At 42.7% G+C, this 13,332-nt stretch overlaps 1 protein-coding gene across 3 annotated transcripts in view; it reads left to right on the forward strand.

The window, feature by feature from the left end:
- Positions 1-13,332, forward strand: part of LOC138929828 (small ribosomal subunit protein uS12-like) — a 64,035-nt gene that overhangs the window by 4,929 nt on the left and 45,774 nt on the right. Inside the window, exons 1-2 of one of the 3 annotated variants that reach the window (XR_011445996.1) lie at positions 4,851-4,936; positions 6,682-6,767. The exons of 1 other annotated variant lie outside the window; for it this stretch is intronic. The gene's annotated coding sequence lies outside the window, so the exon portion shown is untranslated. Of the gene's footprint in view, positions 1-4,837; positions 4,937-6,681; positions 6,768-13,332 lie in introns of those variants that run through there. One more of the 3 variants, XR_011445995.1, reaches the window with a different exon arrangement.

The raw sequence follows: 13,332 nt of genomic DNA on the forward strand, positions 1-13,332 counted from the left end.
GAAGAAAAGACAAAAACACAAAGTGGCTTCAGGGAGGAAGAGGCTTTGCAGGATAAGGATTACAGTTTGTGAACAGTGGGGACTTTCCAGACCAAGGGAATGGCATCTGCCAAGGAATGGACGTGGGCGAGACAGAAGGCTTTGAGAGATTTCTTATCCAATCTGACTGGAACATAATTATTGGAGACAAGCCTGGAGATGGCGTGGGGCACTGGACAGGAAAGACTCGCTTTTCAAGTAAACCAGCAGGAGAGGATTGACATTTCTGAACAACTGAATGACGCTCTCCAAGTTAATTTTTTATTAGCGTTATCTGGATCTTGTATCTCAAGTGGATCAGAAAATGGAAGAAGAAATTGGAGACAAGGAGACAGGCTTAGAGTGTGTAACCCTGGTTCAGGTGGGAGGTCAGGACTTGATAAGGAATGTGGCCGGAGGAATGGAAAGTGTGGGTGTTGGATGGATGGTTTGGAAAGACATCGGGAGGGAGATACGGGGACTGGATGCTTCCTGATTAGTGCTGTGGCTGAGGGAGAGGAGGAAAATCAAAGAAAATCAACAGAAGTTCTGCCTCAAGAGACTGGTAGAAGGTTGGTGTCATTAGTACAAATAAGGAGGTCAAAGGACTTCATTTGTGGTCTCTGGAGTCTGAAGCGTGGGATAGCCATCTGTTGGATGAGGTTCTCCTGGTAGAGTGGTGTCTGGAGCCACAGGAGAAATGAAAGAACTTGGAGGGGCACGGTGAGGAAGGAGCAAAGACAAGACAAAGAGGGGAAAGATTGGAAACATGGTGGTCTATGAAGCAGAGGAACTCTCTTCCAGACCGTGTGTAACCCAGAGCCATGTGAAAAGAGGTCTCTTAGAGGGAAGGGAGAAGCATTATCGAGACAATTCCAGGTTTCTGCTAATTGCACATGGTGGAGTATTGCATGTGGGGCATTGCATTGCGTATTTGAGACCAGCTTAAATTCTTCCGTTACTTTTCTTCTAACAGCAGAGGTTTACAGCAGACCCCATGGAAGAAGTAAATCAAATGGGAGCACAGATGGAGTGGGAAAGATAGGCTTGACCAGGGTGCAGGGAGGGAAAAGGCGAATTTAGAAGGGGGAGAAGGGTGATGGCTGGTGAGACAGGATGAAATTCCTGAGAGCCATGGGCTGTGCTGGGTCTGCCTGGGAGGCAGCTGGAGTCCCCAAGCCCTCATGGAGGGGACTGCGAGTGTAAGGAGAGAAGGGAAAAAGGTCTTTTGAAAATCTGCTGTGAGGAGCCCCTCTGGGTTCTCTCTGTCCTTCTGCTAGAAGATGATACTCTCTGCAAGCCAGTTAAAGTTCACTCTGGCAAGGGAACACGGCCCCACACCTGTCTCTCTTTTTCCTCCTGAGTGATAATCAGGTCTTTCAATTGCCAACCTGAAATTCTCTCTTCCTTCTCGAAGGTGTGGAAATTCAAGTAATCTGATGGGTTAATCCCCGTCCTGTGATTATGGAATCATATCCTTGTGTTGCAATTTTTTAAAAAACCATTCCCAACATCCCATTCTTCCCTGTCTTTAGTCCTAGGAAGCACTACCCAGGATAAACCATGTTAAATAATTTGCAATATTTTATCCCAAGCACTGAATAGATCCTCTCCCTCCTCAGACTGAAGGCAGTTGTTTAAATGACTGCAGATGTCAGAATCTCAACCCACATGGGACTGAGAGTCAAGGGCTCAGGATCATTATGTTTCGACATGGCAACCCACTCCAGTGTTCTTGCCTGGAGAATCCCAGGGACAGGGGAGCCTGGTGGGCTGCCGTCTCCGGAGTTGCATAGAGTTGGACACGACTGAAGCGACTTAGCAGTAGCAGCAGCAGCTATAGAACTCAGATGTCAGGTGTTGAAGAAGGAAAACACTTTCCCCCCCTTTTATAATATAATTACAGTTAGATGTGCATTCAGTGACAGATACCCTATTGTAAACCTCATTTTTTCCCCAACTGTTACTGTTATGAGTTGAACTTGTTCCCATACTACCCAGTCCCCCAAAAGATATGTTTAACTCTTAACCCCCAGTACTTCAGATGTGACCTTATTTGGAAGTAGGATCTTTACAGACGTGACCAAATTTAAATGAAGTCACTAGGGTGGGTCCTGATGGCATCACTCAATGGACATGAGTTTGAGCAAGCCCTGGGAGATGGTGAAGGACAGGGAAGCCTGGTGCAACTGCAGTCCATGGGGTTGCAAAGTCGGACACACGACTGCACGACTGAACAACACGCACCACCCAAGATGACTGGGGTCCTTATAAAACGGGGCAATTTTGGATCAAAAGACAGACTCACAGAGGGAATACAGTATGAAGACAAGGTGGGAGAAAGGCCGTGTAAGTCAAGTGAGGCCAAGGATTGCCAGTGCATGCCAGGAGTTGGAAGACAGGAGGAAAGATCCTTCCCTGGAGCTGTCAGAGAGAGCATGTTCCCTGCAATGCCTGATTTGGGGCTTACAGCCTCCAGCAGTGTGAGACGATAAATTTCTGTTGTTTTAAGCTACCCAGTTTTTGGTACAGCCAGCCTTCTGTTTCCAGGACTTTCTATCTGCAGTTTGGTTAAATCCAAGAAAGTGAAACCTAGGGATACAGAGGGCCAAATGTATTCGTTGAACTATGTCATTTTATAAGGGACCTGAACATCCATGAGTCTGAGTATGTGGGGCACTCCTGGAACCAGCCCCCTTAAGAATGACTGTACTTTATTAGAGCAGCCCTAGGAAATTAAGACAGTTTCTAAGATAAACAAGTTCCAATGAGTAATATATGCTACCACTTCCAGACAGATGATTAAGATTTTTAAAAATCAACTCAAAAGAAATATGACCTCAGAGGCATGTTAATTAATGTCCACCATGCATGTTATGCCAGGCAGTTCCCTGGAATAAGAAGGTCATAATGTCGCTTCATTCAGCTCACCTTAGGAAGAGAAAGGGTCATTCTTTCATCTGTTGCTCCCTGTTTCTCCAATTTTAGGGGCCACATTTAGGGGAAAGTCCCAGTTCCCTGAGTTTGCATATGCATGGTTGAGAAACTCTTCACCTCCACACCCAGACAGTGTAAACTAAGTATCTCAAAGCCAACAAAGGATTGTTGTGAGTCCATAGATACCTCCATAGATGCCATTAACGGACATTAGAAGTCACCTTGGTCTCATCTTCTCTGACAAGTGGGACCCTGAGGCCCTAAATGACCAGCATAACTTGCCAGAGGTCTCATAGACTGTTTTACAACACTTCTTCTGAGCTTTAAAGGTTGTTTAGTTTTAATGTGAACTCAGCTGTGAGTTAAGGATGTGAAAATGAGAACTATTTGAAGAATTAATTCATCCCGCCCACTGCCTGACTTTCTGACTGAGCTGGGGTCAGAGTTGAAAAGCAGCAGAATATTTTACATTGGGAAGGGTCACAAAATAAAAACAAACCCATTGGAAAGATCTGTTTAGTTACCCGAAAGAAAAGTTCCTCATGGCACATCCACTTTGGAAGACAGTAGACAATTTCTTAAAACGTTAACTGTAAAGTTGTCATAAGGCCCAGCTAATCCATTTCCAGATATCTACCCAAGAGGAATGAAAGTATGTCCATACAACAACTTGCACACCAATATTCATACATTATTCGTAACAGTTAAAAGGTGGAAACAACCCAAATATCCATTAGCAGGTCAATGGATAAACAACAGGTGACATATCCATACGATGGAATACTATTCAGTAATAAAAAGGAGTGAAATACCGATAGGTATGGCAGCATGGACGGACTTCAGAAACATTATGCAAAGTGCTAAGTGAAAGAAGCCAGACACAAAAGAAGACTAAGTGTATGATTCTAGATACAGGAAATGTCCAGAGAAGGCAACTTTTCAGAGACAGAAAGTAGTGGTTGCCTATGGTGGAAAGTGGAAAAAGATTTAGAGTGATGATGAACTGTACATGGGCAGGGAGGTGATCTTACTGAGATGATGAAAATGTTCTAAAACCGGATTGTGATGATGATTGGACGACTTGATGAATCGCATGCTAAAAATGGTTGAAATTTACACTCAGTAAATTATACTCAATAAAGCTGTTTATAAAAAGAGAAAGATGAAATAATACTTAGTCTTTAAAAGGAAAGAAATTCTGATACATGCTACCTCAAGGGTATTATGCCAAGTCAAGTAAGCCAGTCAATAAAGGACAATTGCTGTATGATTTTACCTACATGAGGTACCTAGAGTAGTCAGATTCCTAGGGACAGAAAGGAGAATGCTGGTTGCCAGGACCTTTGGGAAGGGGGAGTGGGGAATTGTTGTTTAATGGGTACAGTTTCAGTTTGGGAAGATGAAGGAGTTCTGGAGATGGATGGTGGTGCTGGTTGTACAGCGACATGAATGTGATTAATGCCGCAGAGTTGCACACTGAAAAAAAGTCAGAACTGTCCATTTCATGTTACATGTATTTTATCACACATAGAGAGAGATCACCTGTGTCACTCTGAGAGAACTGCCAGTGTGTGAAAGATACAGCAGGTCTGAGAAATCTCATGTGTCTTTAGGTCAAAGGGCTTAGTCATTCAAAAGGCCATCGGTTTTTAAACTCCCGTAAGAGATAGATGGATCCATAATTCTATACCATCACAGAAACTCCAGGCTGTTTGCTGCCAGATAAATCAGGGTTGAGAAAACATCGAATGCTTTACCATGGTTCAATAGCCCCATCACTGCGACTTTCCCCTTGTCTTCCCCAAGGCAGCTTCGGTTTCGGTTTTACTAGGTCAGTAGGCTTCTGAGTGTCCAACCTCTGTGTTGTTGTTGACTTTTACAGAAAGCCTTCTGTGGAACATTACCTCTGAGACCAGTTGCCAAAACCCAACCATAAGGATGTCATCCCATGGACCATATCTTAGAGGTTTTTACTTACAAGGTAAGCCAGTGCTCTAAATCAATTTTTCCTGAGTACTTTTCAATGATAGGGAGAAGAAAAGGTGGGGAGGGTTTTTTCCATTTATTTAAAAAGAACATGGCGTTTGCCATCTAAACCTGTTGAAAAAGTGTTTCCTTTGCATATTCACCCCTGAAGTGAGGTGGACTTGTCCCTTGTCCCTTGTCCCTTGTCCCTTTTCCTTTTTTTTTTTTTCATTTTTCTCATAGGAAATATATCACAAAAGGATCTCAGGACAATTTTTTGGGCACAGAGCATTTTACCAATAACCAGCTTTGGCACTTTGCAGGAGTAAAACCCTGTTTTGATACAAGGGACTCCGAGGGGAGGTCTTATTTCTCTCCTTGGTATACCACATGGTGAAACTGAAAAAAAAAAAAAACCCACAACTAACCTGCTTCCTCCTTTCAGGTTTCTGAGTGCAAGCACTGTGTCAAGAGACAGATGTTGCTTGATTGCTGCATGGGGTGGGGTGTGGTGATGTGGGGGAGCAAAATAAACTTTCCCATCTAGGGCCTTCAGGTTGCAAGCTACTGCTGCTGCTGCTGCTATATAAGTCGCTTCAGTCGTGTCCGACTCTGCGACCCAATAGACGGCAGCCCACCAGGCTCCCCCGTCCCTGGGATTCTCCAGGCAAGAACACTGGAGTGGGTTGCCATTTCCTTCTCCAATGCATGAAAGTGAAAAGTGAAAGGGAAGTCGCTCAGTCGTGTCCTTGCGACCCCATGGACTGCAGCCCACCAGGCTCCTCCATCCATGGGATTCTCCAGGCAAGAGTACTGGAGTGGGGTGCCATTGCCTTCTCCTAGGTTGTGAGCCGCCTCCTTCTATTTCAGGTCCAGAGAACGTAATTGACAGAGTATCTGTCTATGCCAACCCTGCACCTTCTACAAACACTGACTCTTACTAGTAAATTACTTCTTCCCAAGTCATAATGTCACAGAATGAACGTTTTCATTTTTCATCTCAGTCAAGTAGTGGGGGAAAGACTTGCCTAGGCAGACCAGTTAATAATCAAGTATAGAAGATTGGAGGGAAAAAACAACAATAACAACGACTTATTTGTCTTCTGGATCCTTGGTGTTAAAACTACCAGTTAGCATCGCACACAGTGTCACCAGTGCTGCACTTTGTGGAGTCAGGATGATCTGCGTGTGGATTTACATTCCTGACTGGGGCTGGCGTATAAGAGTAGTGGCCGTGAGGCTCCTGGAGGGACACTGGTGGAGTGCCCAGGGACCACAGAATGTAGCAGAATCAACAAGTTTGCAGTGACTAGTGTCTGAGGGAAGAGGGACCCAATGGCTAGAAGAGACAGCAGCGCAAAAGCTTGAACTAGTTTTCTAGAAAGCCCCAGGCCTTGTTAAGGAATCTTTAAGATAATAACTCTTTTGACTGGCCGTTGGTTTTTTTCCCTTTTAGAAGTAGCAGTGGTGGTTGGCTGGGAGAGATGTGGAGAGAGCAGGGTAGGAAGGGGGTCAGAAGACACGTGATGGCGCTGATTACAAGTGGGCTTTGTGAGCCGTGGCCAGGGGACACCTGCAGCTCTCCCAGACATGCCTGCCCAGTAGGGGTGGTTTGAATGAGAAAACAGCTTCCAAAAAGATGTAACACAAGAGCATAAAAGGAAAAGAAAACTGTGCATTTGTGAGATGAGGGAATTGTAGAGTTTTATCTCTGATTCTCCTTTAAATAAACCTTTTATTATCTCATATTCTCATCCATAGGTCAGGGCTCACCAGATGACGAGAGAGAGAGAGGACTCATTACCAGGGCTCCAAGCTGGTGTTTTGCTCAAAAAGGAGTTTGCTTTCAAACAGACATGTATTCACTAATCTCTTTTCTTTAAAAAAATAAATAAATAAAACAAACACAAAATCTCTTCCAACTCAGCTGACTAAGTCTGAGTGGGGATGACAGCAGCATTCACTGGCGTGATCCCGCAGAGCAAGCGTCCAGAATGAAAATAAATGTGACTTTTCATATCAGGGCATAGTGTTGCTTTGTTCGTAATTCAATTAAAGAACAGGCATTACAATGCTCTTGTATGACAGAGGAGATAATAAAGAGATTCCACATCTTCCAGGCTGAAATTCAGCTAAACCTGTGCTTAGGTTGGAATCAGTTATCTTAAGAGAGCCAGAGCAGACAGTCTTTGGTGTCCAAAGAGCTATACTTTGGGGAGTGAGGAGAAGCAAAAGAAAAAAATCCCCATGCATTATACGGTCAACCAGCTTAGCTCAGATCTATTCCAGATGGTTATTTCTCATATTTGTTGACATTTTCCATAGCTAGTCAAGCCTTGATAAATACCAATTGTGTGATCATATATGTGAGATGTCTCTCATCTGTCAATCTATCTATCTGTCTCTCCCTGTTAAAGTGCTCAGTCATCCAATCAGGTCATCCACTTAAAACTGATTTTATCAGGACTTGGAAGGAAGTAAGTGTGGTGTCATCATAGTCACTTTTGGAAAACCTTCCCTGACTGTGGAAGCTGAGTTGGATGTCTCTTCTTGGCTTCAATTTCTTTGTCTGTAAAACACAGTTAGTGATATCTTCCCCGAAAGGTTGTTTTGAAAATTAAATAAGCTAAGTTATGTGAAATGCCTAGTTGAGAACCTGGTGTCTCAGTCCATTCAGGTTGCTATCACAAAGTACCATAGACCAGTGACTTGTAAGTATTTGTAAGTATTTCTCACTGTTCTGAAGACTGGGAAATCCATGAGAAAGATACCAGCAGATCCAGGGTCTGGTGAGAGCCCACTTCCTGGGTCAGAGAAGGCTGTCTCTTTGCTGTAAAAGGGGTAAAGGAGCTCTCTGGGATTCTGTTTTATAAAGGCAATAATTCCTGCTCATGAGGGCTCCACTTTCATGACCTAATCATCCCCTCAAAGCCCACATCTCCTGGTACTATCACTTTGTGGGTTAGGTTTTAATACATGAATTTTGGGGGGACCCAAACAATCAACCTATAGCACCTTGCATACACTCTCAGTAATTGATGGGTAATATTAGAGCATGTACATGCGTGTGTGTGAAATCACTTCAGTTGTATCCGACTCTTTGCAATGCTATGGACCATAGCCCACCAGGCTCCTCTGTCCATGGGTTTCTCCAGGCAAGGATACTGGAGTGGGTTGCCATGCCCTTCTCCAGAGGATCTTCCCAACCCAGGGATTGAACCTGCATCTCTTATGTCTCCTACATTGGCAGGCAGGTTCTCTACCACTAGCGCCATCTGGGAAGTCCATCAGAAGCTAAATCCATTCATTTATCCATTTGGCACTTTGTTTGAGGACACTGCCTATACTAAACTCTAAGCAAGGCCTTGATGATGCAGCACTGAGCCAAACAGTCCAGCTTCCTGACTTTCTGAATTAGACAGTATAAATGGAGGGGAGGAGGGGAGGTGACGACAGAGTGAAACAGGATCATGTACTTATATTGTGGCAGGTACTCCAAAGGGACCATGCTTTGTAAGTTCCCAGTGCAGGAAAATGCTATCATCTAGGAAGTAAAACAAGTCTTCCTTTTGAACTGACATTGTTGTTGAGTTTGCAGAGATAAATGTGGATGTGGGAGGTAGGACATGAGACAGGAGCAGGATGTGGGAAAGGATGTCTGTTCTGTTATGGTTTAATTTCATACTCTAGAAGGAGCAGGAGACTTGCTGGTGTGAACTTAGCAGAGTAAGTTCCTCCAGTGCCTTTTCTGGCATCAGTTGCCATCCTCTGGTATCTCAGGGATGGGTATGGGGGGAACACAGACAATGCAAGGAAGAGATGGTTTAGGGGTCTGTGGGGAAGCGGCGTGAGTGGGGATTACAGAGGCAAATAGGAAGGATCCAAGGCGATCGTGGAGTTAACACAAAGAGACTGAGAGGCAGTGGAGCTCCATGTTGGCCCCAGCTAGCAGTCCTAGTTTACAGATGAGAAAACTGGACTTCAAGAAGATTGTGTATTTACCCAGGAAATAACACCTGGTAGCTGGTAAAGTGAAGTGAAAGTTGCTCAGTCATGTCCAGCTGTATGTGACCCCAAGGACTGGAGCCCATCAGGCTCCTCTGTCCCTGTGGTTTTCCAGGCAAGAGTACTGGAGTGGATAGCCATTCCCTTCTCCAGATCTTCCCAACCCAGGGATCGAACCCTGGTCTCCCACACTGCAGGCAGATTCTTTACTGTCTGAGCTACTAAGACTAAAATCCAGACCTCTTTATTCCAGGTCTCTTGCCTATACCACAAATGGAAGGATTTGAGAAAATAATTGCTGAGGTCCCTTCTGTATCTTAATTTCACTATTATGAATGATCCTCACAGTGCCTCTTTAGTAATAAAAAGGAAAAGAAAGAAAAGAAGGAAAGGTAAGGTAAATAAGGATGGAAGGAAGGAAAGAAAGAGAGAGAGAAGCAATAAAGACACACAGAGATAGAAAGAAAAAAGAAGAAGAGAGAGGATAAGAGAAAAGAAAAAAAATCGTAAATTTTATCTGTGATTTTTCTACTTTGGAGTATGTCCAACTTAATCATTTACAGAGCCATTAACAACCACATCAGAGTGCTCACCAGTTGAATATTCCAGCCTTCTGTCAGGGCACTCACTAGAAGAGATGCTAGACATCCCTGCTGTATTATCATAATGGTTATTCCAGCCAGTGCTTGATTATCGGTGCCAAATGCAGGGCAAGCTGTGGAGGCACGAACCCCTGAGAGAGTTCATCACGGTTCTGAGTCATTACCTCCAATATCCTCGAAGCTCCAAAAGCAGCCAGGGTGGAGGCTTCTGCTGTGTTTCATTTCATTAACTGCTCCTGTGCTATTGTGTTGAGCCTATAGGTTCAGAAATGAAACATAACACATGGCAAAGAAACAGTTTACTTTGCACTGGGGCAGATAGCAAGTTAATCACCTGGCCAATATTAGCGTCTTGAGTGTAGGTGATGCCTTGTCCTTTTATTTTTTTTAATTGGAGGATAATTACTTTATGTTGGGATGGTTTCTACCATACATCAATATGAATTAGTCATAGGTGTATATGTCCTATGTTGTTTATTTCTGTTTCTCTGTTAGAAGAAAGGAATCATGATAAAAACTGTGCTTTATGGTTCTAATGGAATTTAAGTATTTTTTTAAAATGTTGTGCCAGTTATTATATACATGTCCATAGGTATACATGTATCCCCTCCATTCTGAACACCCCTCCAGCAGCCCTCCCCGCCCTCTTTGTCCTTTTATTTTTGGCAGCAAACCTCCTTTTGGCTACTCTTGGTAGAAGGCAAATATGCTTCTCCTCAAAACCTTTTAGGCATTTCCCTTTTCCCGAAGCCACGGCGACCAGACACTGCTCTTCAGGCCAATGTCTGCCTCACTGCCCTCCCCTGTCACCCCCACACACACTTTTTCATTTATACTTTTGTAAAAAATTTGGATGTGTTGCCCGTTAAATACAAAATCAAGGGCCCCAAGTTGTTTATTTCTGTTTCTCTGTTAGAAAAAAGGAGTCATGATAAAAATTGTGCTTTGCGGTATAATAGAATTTAAATATTTTTTTGAATGCTATGCCAGCTATTCTATTCTGTTTATTATTTATTTTTCGGCCATGCTGTGCAACACTTGGGTCTTAGTTTCCCAACCAGGGGCTGAACCCATGCCCCTGCAGTGAAAGTGTGGCATCTTAACCATTGGACTGTCACAGAAGTCCGAATTTAAATATTTTTTAAACAAATTGTTGATAAGAGGCATCTATCTCTTCCTCACCAAAAAAAAAAAAACAAAAAAAAAAAAACAAAAAAAACCCCACACCCTCATTTCATAAAACAAATGTTTAAAAAAGTTGAGTCTGTTTTTTTTTTTTTTCCTGGGTATAGAGACTCAGGAATGACATTGAAACTTGTTGTCTGTAATATATAGCAACAGCTCCCAGGCTCTCTGTGGTGTAGAAAGAGCAAGCTAATAACTAAAATTGAGATATTCTGACGTGATACTACATATAAAAATAAATTGTCTCTAAAAACAGCGTATTAATAGTGCACTTATTTTAAACCAAAGTTACAGTAAAACAGAAGGATCTTTTCAACACTTATCCCAAATTCCATCATTTAAGTATTTCCAAGTGCTGAAGGAATACCTAGAAATGTACAGATCAGAAAGTATAGTGGATTTATAAGAGAGTTAAGAGAGAAAACAAGGTCAGTTCTTACTAGAATACAAACTACTTCAAAGGAAACTGAACACCTTTTAAGGAGGAGCAGACTGTCTTTCGGGGACTAGGTTATCAGAATATGGTTCTATTCAGAAATCTCATCTGTGTGTCATGGAATCCCCAGTCTAAGATATGACTCAAGACTGGGTACATTGGGTCATGTCAGTTATGTTGGTGGGGAGTAACCTCCCTTTAAGAAGAGGCATTATTGCCATTTGCGATGCTAACCCCTTGTTCAGAATACAGACATATCCCTAGTTCCTCTTAATAACCTATGATGTGTGTATAGACTGTACATTTATATTCACATTTTTGAATATATATGTACAAACACACACACACACATAGTCTGTATCCTTCAAGGCTAGCAAATTCTGTACAGTTTCCAACTACTTTGCAAAGTAAAATTTTATTTTACTTTCTCCAAATGCTGTCATTTTCTGTCTCCAAAGGGTGACCCTATGTCCACTTTGGGCTCCAGGGAATCTGTTCATATTCTTTCACTACTCTTGGAAGTTTTCCTTAAATATCTCTTTGTCTCCCCCTAAGATTCAGTGCACAAATTTATCTTAGACACACTCCCTTAAATCTGTCATCATTGTTGGAATGTGTTTACCCTTCCAAAGAATTTTTCCTTCCATATTTTCTTTTCTAATCAGTTCTACCTATAAAGCTCTTTCTCACCCCATCCCCACTATCTACATTCTATTCATTCTCCAAGTTAATTTTTAGGTCATTCCCCCACTCCCCCCACCAAGCCCTTTCTCTCTTAATCCAGTCCCCTTGGAACTCCTATACCATTCCTATTGTTCCCCTTTCATGCCCCTTCATTGTTCTTAATTATTTTAGAGTTTTCTCTTTTGCTCTTGCCTCAACAGTGAGAGATTAAAACCCAGATACCCTGATTTACACTTGCTCTGTACTCTCTCTTAACCTGAAGGAGTGAGCTTTGCCTCTAAGAAGAGTCATAAACCATATTTTAGAGTCTTTGATGGTTTCCCTGTCAGTGTTTGTCAAAAAATATTTAGTCTGTTTGTCCTCTTACCTAGTTTATTCTCCACCTGGATCACTTTTGTTACATCTATACACACAAGGGCACCTATGATAACCATGGACACTGGTTATCTCAATATGGAGAAGTGGAGATGGGATTCAGGGGATTTAGTGCATTATCATGCTGGCGGATAAAGAACTTGCAGCATCTACAGACTTCATGCAGATGTTTGACTAAGAATATTATGGTATTTTTGGGTGAAAGAAGGGAAGTAAATTGTGTTGATTCTGAGCCATATCTGGATCCTAGAAGCGGTTGATACTCATTCTGAATTAACTCACTGGCCTTCTGGATTTTATATACTATACAGTCTCACAAGCTTGTCCTGTCACAAGCAACAGGACTGATCTTCACGGTGCTGATGCAGTCTGAGTTCTCCGCCCTGGTCAAACCTTCCATGCATACCCAGGTCTCATCACCACTTTTCTGAGCCAGGGACCTCATCTTTTCCTGATGCAATTTCTATCATTACAAGCTGAAGGGAAGCCAACAACAAGGTGATGTGTTACTCAAAAAGGTCAGTACAAGCATAGTCTCGTTGCAACTTCGGGTGGTGGCATGCTGGGCAGAGCTAAGTTCTAGCAGAGCCAAGAGCCTGGACACTGTTGATAAGAAACAGCTTGAAAGACTGGAAGCTGTATCACCCAGAAAAGAGGACGTGATGCAGAGAGGGAGCAATAGGATTCTATTTTTGTCTATACGAGTTGGGAAGTGATGTGGAAGTGGGGCTTTGCTTGTATGAAAGCTATGACTAGTGAGGTTAACTTACAGGGAGACTCTCTACATTTAAAAATGGAAGGAATTGCTTTGTAACTGGTGAGCACACTCTTTTAACACTTGTCAGATTTAAGGACTTGCGTTCAGATGATTAATCGAGTTATAATGAAAGAGATGCCTGCATTACATGGAGCTAGAGAGACGCAAATCAATTGCAAATCCAGCCTTCTTTTAATCTATGATGGTTTGCAATTTACTTAAGACTTTCAAGAGACATAGCACCTAGAAAACAAGTAAGATTCTGATTTCATGTGTACAGATGAAAAGCTTTGATGCAAGGGGAGGGATGGGAGGGGGAGAATGGAAAAGGGGAAGGTTTGTCCAATATCAATCTGGATGGTTTCCTT

The sequence above is a fragment of the Ovis canadensis genome, chromosome 26, assembly GCF_042477335.2.
Source record: "Ovis canadensis isolate MfBH-ARS-UI-01 breed Bighorn chromosome 26, ARS-UI_OviCan_v2, whole genome shotgun sequence".
Lineage (NCBI taxonomy): Eukaryota > Metazoa > Chordata > Mammalia > Artiodactyla > Bovidae > Ovis > Ovis canadensis.